The sequence below is a fragment of the Ctenocephalides felis genome, unplaced genomic scaffold (assembly GCF_003426905.1).
Source record: "Ctenocephalides felis isolate EL2017-DRISC unplaced genomic scaffold, ASM342690v1 CF-g0.4_SCAFFOLD_03571, whole genome shotgun sequence".
Classification (NCBI taxonomy): domain Eukaryota; kingdom Metazoa; phylum Arthropoda; class Insecta; order Siphonaptera; family Pulicidae; genus Ctenocephalides; species Ctenocephalides felis.
The window spans coordinates 7,739,801-7,752,480 of NW_020539725.1; the positions used below are offsets into that span (position 1 = coordinate 7,739,801).

At 29.7% G+C, this 12,680-nt stretch overlaps 1 pseudogene; it reads left to right on the top strand.

Annotated features, from left to right (window-relative positions):
- LOC113385533 overlaps nucleotides 1–11,513 on the top strand; it is a 53,739-nt pseudogene extending 42,226 nt beyond the window's left edge.
- The last annotated feature ends 1,167 nt before the right edge of the window (nucleotides 11,514–12,680 follow it).

Here is a 12,680-nt window from a genome sequence, read left to right on the forward strand (position 1 = left end):
TATATATATATATATATATATATATATATATTAAATAATATATTTTATATAATATGATTTCACTTAAAAAACGCACCTTGGGTATCTTTAAAATACCGTCGTTATAAAGGTTACTGACTAGTTAAACAGTTATAATAGCTCTAAGCTATATAGGCTAGCAAGTTTCTTCAAATAGTCACTTATTTAATTGTAAGATAAGTAGATTTAGCTAATTGGTTATAATTAGCGGTCTATAATAAACAGCAAGTAATTAGGAAGGTGACAATTATTTATAAATATTAAAGGTTAGCTTTAAATAGTACTGTTAGAAATTATTGCAGTTGAATCTAGTTATAATTAGTATCTTATTAGTTATATAACGCTTGTGTAATTTGTATTGCCAAACCATAATAATAATTACATCACTAATTGGTAGATAGGTTTGCAACTTTGCATCGTACACTTCAAATTCGAACTGGAGATGAATGATTGATTTATGATTGCGAGGTTAACTCAGGCTGAGAATATTTATCAAATAAAGCTGTAATTAAATAAATAATTGTTGATTAATTCTTTCACCAACATTAACAATTGATTTCTTATTTTAATATTAACTCACAATGTTATTTGCCATTAAAATTTGAATTTTGCGGTATTAATTTTTAGGTGATGTCTCTAATTTGTATCAATGAAACATAAAACAATTTATAAGATATCGAAATGGGCATGCAGTTTTACAGCTTATAATTTAATGTGTATGCTAAAAGTATAAAATACATAAGCAATTTTTGATAAATAATAAAATACGTGATTAAAATATCTATAATCAAAAAATTACTAATTAAAATATATCATAATTATGCACGATACAGTCCAATCAGCTGATTGATTAGGTACAGTCATTCATCGAATTCTGTCATTGAAAACAAACATTTCCTTAACATTACTTTTATTTTGTTTTCATATAATTCATGATAGTTTTATTGATAAAACTAGCTATCGATTTTGCGACAATAGCTCTTGAAATTTATTTGGTATTAAATAACCATTTTTGTTTTGAATAAAGCGATGAGTTAAAAATAGTAATGATTTAAATCATTCGATTAAGTTATTAAATTTAATATTCTAATAACATAATCCGGTTGAAAAATTCTTGTAGTTTGCTCATAAAATTGTTTTAAAATAGTGTTCTGATATATTTTGCTTTCTATTTATAATTTGTTAAAACTACATTCACTTGGTATTTTTATCTGCACGCTTTGTATCTGTCTTATAAACAAAGAATGCTCATAACACGTTAAATAAACATTAGTTGCTTCGTTGAAAATTTTACAATATGTAAAATTACTTTTAAAATTGATGTTTTTACAATTTCATGTATACACTAATACTGGAATTAATAATATCAATTGATGTTTATGTATACAATAAGTATTCGTGTAACTAGTATTAAAGACACATGCAGAAATGCAGAAATCAATGCACTTATCCTGATAGTTCTTTAATTGAATTTGTCACAGAAAATCAACCATCAAACTTACGTATTTCAACATTTATGCTAGTACTTTTCTTCCTTCAAATCACCGTCTTGTACGTGATACAGGCATTCATTTATATAAATACATTAAAATATCTAATATTTACGTTTGATTAACTTTTATTACGATCTCATTACTTTTTATTTTCGAAAATATAGATTTTTTTTTAAATTATATAGGAACATTAAATTAATTAAAACAATTATCAAATAAACTAGTAGATTATCAAGTTTCCTTATCAAAGAAATATTAACTATTCTCATTACAATCCTGTTTCTCATGATACGTTTGCCGGAACTTGAATCGGATTGCAGATCAATTTAAGAGGTTTTTAGTATGACACATAAGTACTCGTACTAATATAAAAACTAGTGTTGCATGGCATCGTGCCTTAAGGCATATTGCTGATGAAACTTCCCGTACTAGAATTAAATACTCCAGTAACAATAAATATTGATAATGATTAATAACATTGTTTTATCTATTTTCAAATAGATAATTATACTATATATTTTATCGCTCATATATATAGCGACGATCTTATCGCTAAAACACTTGAAAATGTTTACATTAAAAAGAGATGCGGAATGAATCTATCTGAGGATATATTTCTTACGATTAGAATTATTATGAAAATTAGAATTTTCTATAAATTAGAAATTTATATTCAAATATAAAACTTTTGTATATTTTTGAAAATTTTGAAATAATTTTTTTTTCTGAAAATTTTGATATGTTTGAAGCGTACAAGTGAACTTTAAAAATTAAAAATGTCGTACGGGACCCAAATCAAAAATAGTAACAAATAGTACTCATTTTTAAAATATTTATAAAATACCTGATATTTGATGAACATATGTCTGATGATCATTTTTGACTGCCAACTATTTATTTTTTTACTTTTTTCTCTGTATCTTCAAAACCGCTAGACCTACCCTTCCAAAAATTTAATCAATTCTTCATTTCGTCAATATAAGTAAAATGTTTTTTGAATCAAATTGCGCGCTTCGTTCTCTCAAAAACTGAATTACCGTCTTTGGCACCTTTTGCACCGTATCTTTGATATGGCTAGACATGCCTTTGCCAAAAACTAATCAGCACGTCTCCTTATCGATAGGAATCGAATGTTTTCTTAATCATTCAAATCGGTTAATCCGTGCGGACGAAATCGTGGAAGAAAAATTGTTTCCAAATATACATACACACACACACAAACATCAATTTTTCTAAGGTATGTCTAAAATGTTCAGAAACCTTCGAAACGTAAAGAAATGCAAAAATTTTCATTTCGATTTTTTTGCGGTTACAATAACTTCTATGGGAAGTTAATAATTTTTCATGAAATTGTGCGTTTGGATAAATGGCGATATGTAATTTATACACCAGGTGTTCCTTGACAAAAGGCCTTATTATTATGCCATTTATCTTCTATATATATAAAAATAAGTCGGGTTTTCCTTCCTGACGAATAACTCCAGAACGCACGAACCGATTTCGACAATTTTGCATTCGTTGGAAAGGTCTCGGGCTCCGCAAGGTTTATAGCTAAGAAAATTAGTGGTGCATGGCATCGTGCCCTAATTCAAATTGCTGGAACTTCACGCACCATAATTAAAAATTCGAGTAATCACATTAGTGAGAATTATCAGAATTATGCTTGGTTAAGTCAACGAACAATTCTTGCCGCAAAGTATAATGATGTACACGCACTGAATTTCACCATTAAAACAAAAATTGCTGGCGATTTGGTGACATACCAATGATTCCGACTGGTCTTCCGTTTGACTTCAAACGATTGCAAATTCCAGTTCGCCTTGCGTTCGCAATGACAACTAAAAAGTCGCAAGGCCAATCGCTTAGTGTTTGCGGGATAAATTTCAAATAGATTATTTAGAAAATCATTGTTTTCACATGGGCAGTCAGTTATACGTTGCCATGTTCACGTTGGAAAACTATCCGCTTTGTTTGTGTTAACGTCAGAGCAAAAAACAAAAAATGTGGTTTACCAAAGAGCACTTCAATGAAACGGATAATTTGCGGATTCACTTTCATTTACTTAGAGAAGTTCAACTAAAAAACACTTCATTTTTGTAATCGAAATAAATTCATTACTGTTGTATAATAAAATCAAATTTTTCTTTTCAAATATAAAACAAAAAAAAAATTTCTTCATCTTTCTCACGAAACCATCTGGTGGCGAAACGAAGTTCGTCGGGTTTGCTAGTAAGATTATAATATAGCAATTATTATTGGTGTTAGGGCTATAAAATATGTATTGTATAATTTTCAATAATATTTAGAAATAGTGGCATAAACATAAAATCGTAGTTTATATTATAAGGTGTTTCTGCAGGCTTACAAATCTTTTTGTTTTGAACACGATTTCAGGTGAATTGAACTAGCACAGGTCTTATGTGAATTTAATTTCTTGTTGTACTATGTGTAATTAAATTTTGTTGATTCACTAATAATGATTTATTTCGTTACAGTGGAGGTATCCAGTGGTGAGCAAGAAGAATTGTTCATTCGTAAGCTGCGCCAGTGCTGCGTGGCGTTTGATTTCATGGACCCCCGTGGCTGATCTGAAAGGCAAAGAAATAAAGCGCGCTTCTCTCAACGATCTAGTGGACTATATGACACACGGCAGGGGTGTACTGACGGAGCCTGTTTATCCAGAAATTATTAAAATGGTAAGTTGCAATTGTTACAATATTATGCACTCTTGAGTCTTGGGATAGCATAGATTAGTCTTGGTCTTGGTCTTGGTCTGAAACGTTTAAGGTAAATGTATCTATATTCTGTTATTTTATTCTGTCTTGACTAAAATATAAGTCTGAACACGTCTGTGTATATATATTATGCACGTGGGTACTACCAGGGCCGCTGCTGGGTATGTGGACGCCTGCGTGCAAGCATTTTTTGGTTGCCCTTGAAAATAACATATAGGAAAATATCAAATATGTTTTCACAGAAAAATTTGACCTTAAATTTTTATGTTCTCTGCGTTTCTAGTCATTCTGACTAGAATTTGAATAATAAGTGTGTATATGAGCCGATTTTTGATTTTTTACCAATTTTTCTCTTAAAAACGGTTAAATCGATTTCAAAAATTTAAGTCATTTGATTGTGTATGTAACTAGATAACGACTACCGTCAGTCAGTTTGTGCAACAATCGGTCTCGCCGTTTCTAATCTTTCTAAAATTTTGTACACGTTTTAGCCAAAATCCTGCATCGTTTTTCAACATTGAAAAACTGTTTGATAGGCCGGATCGTTTCGTCGAATTTAATTGTTAAATATTTCTTCTCGATGATATTAATAAAACTTTTTTGGCGATAGAGATCATAATCTCAAATATAACTAAATATTTCCACCTGACGACGATACGACAAGTCGTTTAATTTCGGAATATTATGTGAGGCAAAATTTATGTGATGCAATAGGATAAGCACTCGTACTGGTTAGTTTTGCCACACGATCGGCCGAGCCGCTTCTTTAGTATTGTCAAAAGTTGTCAAACTTTTCGTCCACGTTATAGTCTAAATTTGGGAATCGTTCTTGAAAATTCAAAAACCATTTAAAGGTACTATTTGAGAATTGTGCTGATTAGTTTTTGTCAATGATGGGTCGAGTCGCTTTTTTTTATTGATTAACAAATTTTTTTGGCGATTTGGATTGTTCTTAATGATCATACCACATGTTTATTTCTTGTTCAATAATATTTAATTTTAAACCATTACATGAATGATATGAATTAATATATTTTTTATATATAAGTCGATTATTTACACATGTTGAAAAATTCATGCATCTTGCTTTAAGGGGGTATTCTACTGTAGAATTTTGAAAAAAGAGAATTTTTTTTTATATTTTCAAAGTTAGTTATTCAAAAATATGTCATTAAAAAGATTTTTCAAAATACTATTATTTCCTGAGTTATTTCCGTTTTAGTGATGTGGCCTCGTCGGGTCCGACCGAGTCTCAAAACTTTGAACGCGTTTTTCTTGGAACTACTTTTTTCGAGCTGGCGGTAAGGATATCTCGAGTTCTAATGAACCAATTTACTTCAATTTGGAGAGGATCTTCTCTATACATCGCTTTATCGCATGGACCTTCCCAAAACTATAACTTTCATTTAGTATTTTTAAAAATTCGGAATTGAAAAAAAAAAAACATGAAAAAAAAAATATTTTTTTCAAACTGCCGCCATTCAAACAAATTTTTTTTTTAACCTATCCAAGGTTCATTCGATAGCGGCATCTATAATAATTAAAAATCTATATAATTTTTATGTTTCGGATCACCAGGAGGATTGGAATCATGCACGCCAGGACAACTCTTTTTTTTGAGCCCCCACTTTGACTGCTCATAACTTTGTGAATTCTATTTTTTTTCTTTAATATTTTTTTTATGTTAATAAAAATATCAATAAACAAATGATAAAAAATCGATAGTAAAAACATTATTTGTTTCCTTTATACAGCGCTTCAAAAACCGAGCAAAATTTATGCTTCTACAGTAGAATACCCCCTTAAGGCAAAGTTGCACCTTACACCAAGTTATACACTCATTAAAAATTTGGAAACAAAGCTTTCAATAGCCGCTTTTTGATTCGATCTAGCTTTGAATACGGCCGCCTTCAGCTGATTTTGACTACGGTCGTCTTAACTCAGCGGATTTTAACACAGCCGCACATGTTCAGCGGACTTTTTGGCCGCCTCTTAATCCAGCGGGCTTTCAATTTGGCCGCCTTTTAATTCAGTGGACTTTCAATGCGACCGCTTTTTATTACGGCTGATTTTCGTGCATGGCCGCTTTTAAATTTGTTCTTTTTTGATTTGGCCGCCCCAAAAGGCGACAGAATTTCCCTGCTTAATTCTCTAATTTTGAGTTCCTAAAGCAGCGTGTGGTCTGGCGTTATTCTGGTGCAGTATGATGTCCTTCTAATTAAAGATTTCCTTCATCTTTTTTGGACCGCTGTCTTTAAATTATCCAGTTGCTGATCACAATTCTTCGAATTGAGCTTTTCGTTTGGTTTTAAAAGCTCTCAATGTAATGTTAATCAAATTCTTTATAGTTTTTTTATTTTCTACGTCGATATGTGTACATTAAGAATAAAAATATAGAGCCGAATATGTAATAAACATGGCAAAAATGAACAAATGTACTATAAGTTGTTCGCAAAGTCACTTCGTTTTTATACCACCTGAATTTAGCTATATTTTTTTGAACCTAACATCACACATAACCCTATAATTATCATATTATTTGAAAACTCATATTTTAAGGCTTGTGTGTAAAAAAAAATTCTAATCAATGACATGCAGTAGTTTTTGGATGGTGCCACTTTGAATACGGAAAGAATTAAGCAGCATTTTTGACATATTTTACTCTTTTGCTATAGAAAAGGTAAAAAACTGTTTAAGTCAAATCGAAATTGATCGATCAGAACTTATGGGTTCTATGAGCTGTTGTGATGAATCTCTTACAAACTACGTTTGTTTTATTATAGATGGCAACCCAAACAGTTGTCTCATCTCTATGTGCTGAATTTTTATTATTACAATTGTTGTGATAGTGATGACTTTTTATTAGTGCAGCAATGCCGGACAAGGGCTATTTTCACTTGGAAACATATTGCTACCTATGTTTCCAAGTGAAAATCGTTGTCAGTGCTGCCTGACAACAGGCTGCTCGAAGTGGGTATCGAACACGGGACCCCTGATCCAGGTCCAGTCGTTATAGCCACTTACCTACGAGCGAGCCCTGTGTACGGAAATAACGTGTTGATAGTGCGACAGTGCCAAAATTGGTTTGCTAAATTTCTTTCCTGGTATTTTGATGTTCAAGTTGCACCAAGTCCAAGCTGATAAAACGCGAGAAATGCATCAGTTGATGCAAACTGAAATTTGAAAAGATCTGGATTTTTTTTTTCGAAGTTCAATGTATGGTTTTCATAGAAAGAAACGTGTGTCGCAGCACTGGCGTCCGCGATTCGCCTCTGAAAAGTCTTGAAAATTATCAGATTTTGAAGCGAATTGTCACTAGGAATTTGAAATGGGATGTAAAAAATACAATACACGCAATTGCCTACGAAACAAAAAACAAGAGCCTGCTCACAAATAAGGGGAAAGATGAAATTTGCCAGAAAAAAGGTGATGCTGTGTGTTTGGTAAGATTTTAAAGGTGTTGTTTATTTTTCAGCTATTCCAGAATAAGATAACAGTTAATTCGGATGCCTTATGTCATCAGCTGGATAAACTAAATGATATACTTCAATAGAATAAAGGTCAGAATTAATCCACAAGCAAGGTATAGTCCTGCATCAAGACGACGCAAGATCTCACATAAGTTTGGTCAATCGCCAAAAGCTTTTGAAGCTTGAATAGGACCCAATGAACATTCATCATATTCTCCAGCCCTGCCATCATCGGACCATTATTTGACCCGGTCACTAAAAAAATTTTTAGGCGGTAAAACCTTTACCTCAAATCAGCCTGTCAAAAAGCACTTTGATCACTTTGATTTTTTTGCCAATAACGACCAAAACATTTATGATTTCGGAATTATGTTTATACCAGAAAATTAAAAAATGATGACCAAAAAAATGTACGAAAATTACGTGTCAGAATGTCTATAAAAACCAAGTTAGTCTCCGAACAACCCAATATAATGACCATGACTACTACAAAGAAAGTGTTTTTTAAAATAACTCGATTGGTATAATATAATAAATGAATGTACTTTAAGATACACCATAAATTTTAAGAAGAAATATAAATTTATTATAAATTGAAGTATATTTTAAATAAATAGATCAATTATTTATTTCCAGATTTCTGCGAATTTATTCCGAACGCTGCCACCGAGTGAGAATCCAGATTTTGACCCCGAAGAGGATGACCCAACGCTGGAAGCATCCTGGCCACATTTACAGCTAGTGTACGAACTGTTTTTGAGATTCTTGGAAAACACTGATTTTCAACCGACAATCGGCAAAAAAGTCATCGATCAGAAGTTTGTTCTCCAGGTAAAATTACTAACATTCGGAGTAAATAAACTTATTATTTATTATTTGTTTACTATTATTTGTAATTGTTTTATTTCTTAAAATGAAATTGAGACCCCGTATGGGAAACATAAAAATGAAAATTCCAAACTCTAGTTTAAAATAGAATAGAATAGAAATTAAAATAAGCCGATATAAGATCATTCATATTTCATTTCAAGATGTCAGTACAAACAATTTATTATAGCAGTATTTACGTGCATTCGAATAAATTATTTTTTGGAGAGTGTTGTACTATAACATATCTCGTTTTATTAATTTTTATTTTCTTATTTCAGCTACTAGAGTTGTTTGACTCGGAAGATCCAAGAGAACGCGATTTCCTGAAGACAGTTTTGCATCGCATATATGGAAAATTTTTGGGCCTACGTGCCTTCATTCGCAAACAAATAAACAACATATTTTTGCGTTTTGTTTACGAAACCGAACATTTCAATGGAGTTGGTGAACTATTAGAAATACTTGGCAGGTAAGTAAATTTTTAGATTTTTTATTCTCATTCAACAATACATTTTGCTAAAAAAGAACTTTTAAATTTTCGTCTATTTTATAAAAAAAAACTAGTACGTCTTTTACTTTGTTTTACAAGTGCTTTTGTTAACAATTATGTTATTCAATTCAACAATATTGTTTGGTACAATTATGTTATTCAACACTGTATTTCAGAGTGAATATTTTTTCATTTTTTGTAGCATAATAAATGGTTTCGCTTTGCCATTGAAGTCTGAACACAAGCAATTCTTGGTAAAAGTTCTTCTGCCTTTACATAAAGTGAAATGCTTATCGTTGTATCATGCACAACTAGCTTATTGTGTGGTTCAGTTTTTGGAAAAAGATGCTGCCTTGACAGAACCTGTTGTCAGGGGTCTTCTGAAATTTTGGCCAAAAACTTGCAGCCAAAAGGAGGTTTGTTTACATATAATTTTATAAAATACAGGATTCTCATAAACTTATTTTATAACCTATAATTAATTATAAATTAATATATTTAATTTATAATTTTCTATACTTTTAGGTCATGTTTCTTGGAGAGATAGAGGAAATAATGGATGTGCTAGAGCCATCACAATTCGCTCGGGTACAAGAGCCATTGTTCAGGCAAATTGCAAGATGTGTCAGTAGTCCTCATTTTCAGGTAAAAAATGAATTATTGGCATATTGGAATGCGTGAATGAATTATTGGTATGAAATTATCAGATTATATAAAATCTATTTCATGCATATGTATCATAGATACCATTTTTTTAAATTGTCGTGCTATTATGTAAATATGTATATGATCAATTCATAAAATTTGTTATTTGTATATAATTGTATATATATATATATATATATATATATATATAATTGTATATATAATTTGTATATAATTGTTTTTGTTTTATATATAAATATTTTACTTTTAAATGGAATTAGATTTAATTTTAAATTGAGAATGCTGAATTAAAATGAGATAATACCATACATATAAATTTCCCAAATTTAAAAATAAAACTAGTACTCTACAAAGTTAGAAATATTAAAATAGTTTTTTTTTTTCATTCAATGTTGTATTGTATATAATATTTTAATTTTTTGTAGGTTGCTGAGAGAGCTTTATATTATTGGAATAATGAATATGTTATGTCACTTATTGAAGAAAACAATCATGTAATTATGCCCATAATGTTTCCGGCTTTGTACCGCATTTCAAAAGAGCATTGGAATCAGACAATTGTGACTTTAGTTTATAATGTCTTAAAAACATTCATGGAAATGAATAGTAAACTATTTGATGAATTGACTGCAAGTTATAAAGGAGAACGACAGAAGTAAGTGGATATTTTATAATTCATTTAGTGTTTAGACTTTGTTTATAGAAATATATTTTTTATTCTTGTACTATTTATGTAAATTTTTTATAAAATCAGTGTCATTCACTCTTGACGTTCCTTAATTATAATTTCAATGTTAAGATAACTCCTGTGTTATTTTGATATTTAGTTATTATTTGACTATTTTGTAAAATATAAATCTTCATCTGAATTCAAAGCTTTTATAAAAATGGTCAAAAAAAAATTATACAATCCGTTATTATTTGCTGTTTTTCTAATGTAGTCTTACAGAACATGATCTCATTTTATTAAAGTTCAACATTCAAAAATTCAACATTTTTAAAATATTTTATCTGAAGGCATTATCGAAAACAAAAAAAAAACCTTCAATAATGCGAAATTGAATGTCAAAATACATATCCTTAAGTTATACAAGATTTTGTCATTTGAAACCAACATTATTTATTCTTTCTATCACAATAATAATTATTAATTACAAATGCATTGTTTTAATAAAGAATTTGACACTCTGTCATATATTTATATATTGATACCTTGATAAAATAAACTTTGTTTGAAATAAATATAGTAACTAATTTTGCCATTAAGTATAATAAAAGTACCTAATTGCCGATATATTTAATTAAAAATGATCAAAAAAATTCTAATAAATATCTAAAGTGTTCATATTGTATATCTAAATTGAATAAGGATTACTAGCTGCATAACCGGTTATGCTTATGCAAATTCGATACAAAATTATGGTATATTTCTAAAACGTATATTTTTACAGAGAAAAGAAACGCGAGCGCGAACGAGATGAATTATGGAAACGTTTAGCAGATTTGGAAATAAGTCACCGAAAGCAGATAGAGTCCTCAAGCTCATCAGGACCACAGTTGCAGAATGCTGTAACGACAGCCGTAACCCACCATCAATTGCCACAGAAAACCAAGTGAAACATCAGTAATACATGTGTCAAGAACCAGGATACAATCTGAGCAACCTATAACCTTCCTGCTGCTACTGTGATCTGTCATGACATTTACCACACATCGACATGACATCAATCGGTGTATGAAGTTTCAAAGTGATTATAGTGCTCGTGCGTGTGTACTTATCAGTTTATACATGCACAAGTTGTATGTGTGATGCAGTTATGTTAAAGTTTTTATTTGTTTATAGTGTGACTTGGTTTATTGGCGAAATATGCAAAGACTTTTGATGGCATTTTTAAGAAAAGAAAGGTTTTGTAGAGTACTGAGAGATATATGTTTTAGATGTATAGTTCTCAGTATATTAATTTGAATAATTTCTCATAATTTTTGTTTAGTCATTATTTTTGAAAGAATGTTTGGTTCAAGTTGTTCATTATTCTCAAATTTCATTCTTTCAATTTATGATTTAATATAATGTAAATGATGAATTGCATTAACATATAATTCCTGTAACCTCGAATGAGTTTTTGCTATATATGTATAACATTTTTATTATAATGTTTGTTCATACCATGTTCATTTTATTTTCTTTTTTTTTGTCATAAAAATACTAATTTATATCATAGTATTAAATCTAGTTATATACTAATTTTAATGAATTAATTTTTTAAACTCATTTAATTTTTTGTATTAATTTTATGTGAAATTGATGCTTAGAAGCTTTACAATTCATATAAAGTAATAATTTGTGCCCTGTCAAATACAATAGAGAATTGCCCTCCATATTCTGAAAGCAGCCTAGAGTTTATGAATATATATTTTTATATTCCGACTAGCTGCATTTTTTGTTGCAAGTTCTTTTTTGTTCTGTAATATATACTGCACTGAACAAGTTTTAGTATCTTAATGATTATTTTTTGCTTGTAAAATTTTGAAATGGCTTTGATCGAAATGTATATTAGCAAATGAATATAAATGAGTTTATATTTGAATATTTACACGCATGTATAAAATGCATAAATATTTTGATATAAATTGAATGATTAAATTTATGACCCTAGTGTGTTTGCAGAGGTGGTATGAATTAAATAAAATATAACATAATATATGTAGGATTAATTTTGGTTCTGTAACTATTTGTCGTCGCTGTGTACAATTAGATTTAAACATGTATTTTATCTAAAAGAGAAGAAATCTATTATTTCTATGACATAAATATTCAAGTAATGTTTCTTGTCAAAGAAAGATTAATATTGAAAAAAGAATGTATGTTTAAACCGTAATTTTATTATATCCAGTAACTGTTAATATTATATTAAAGATATATTACAAAGTAAAGAAT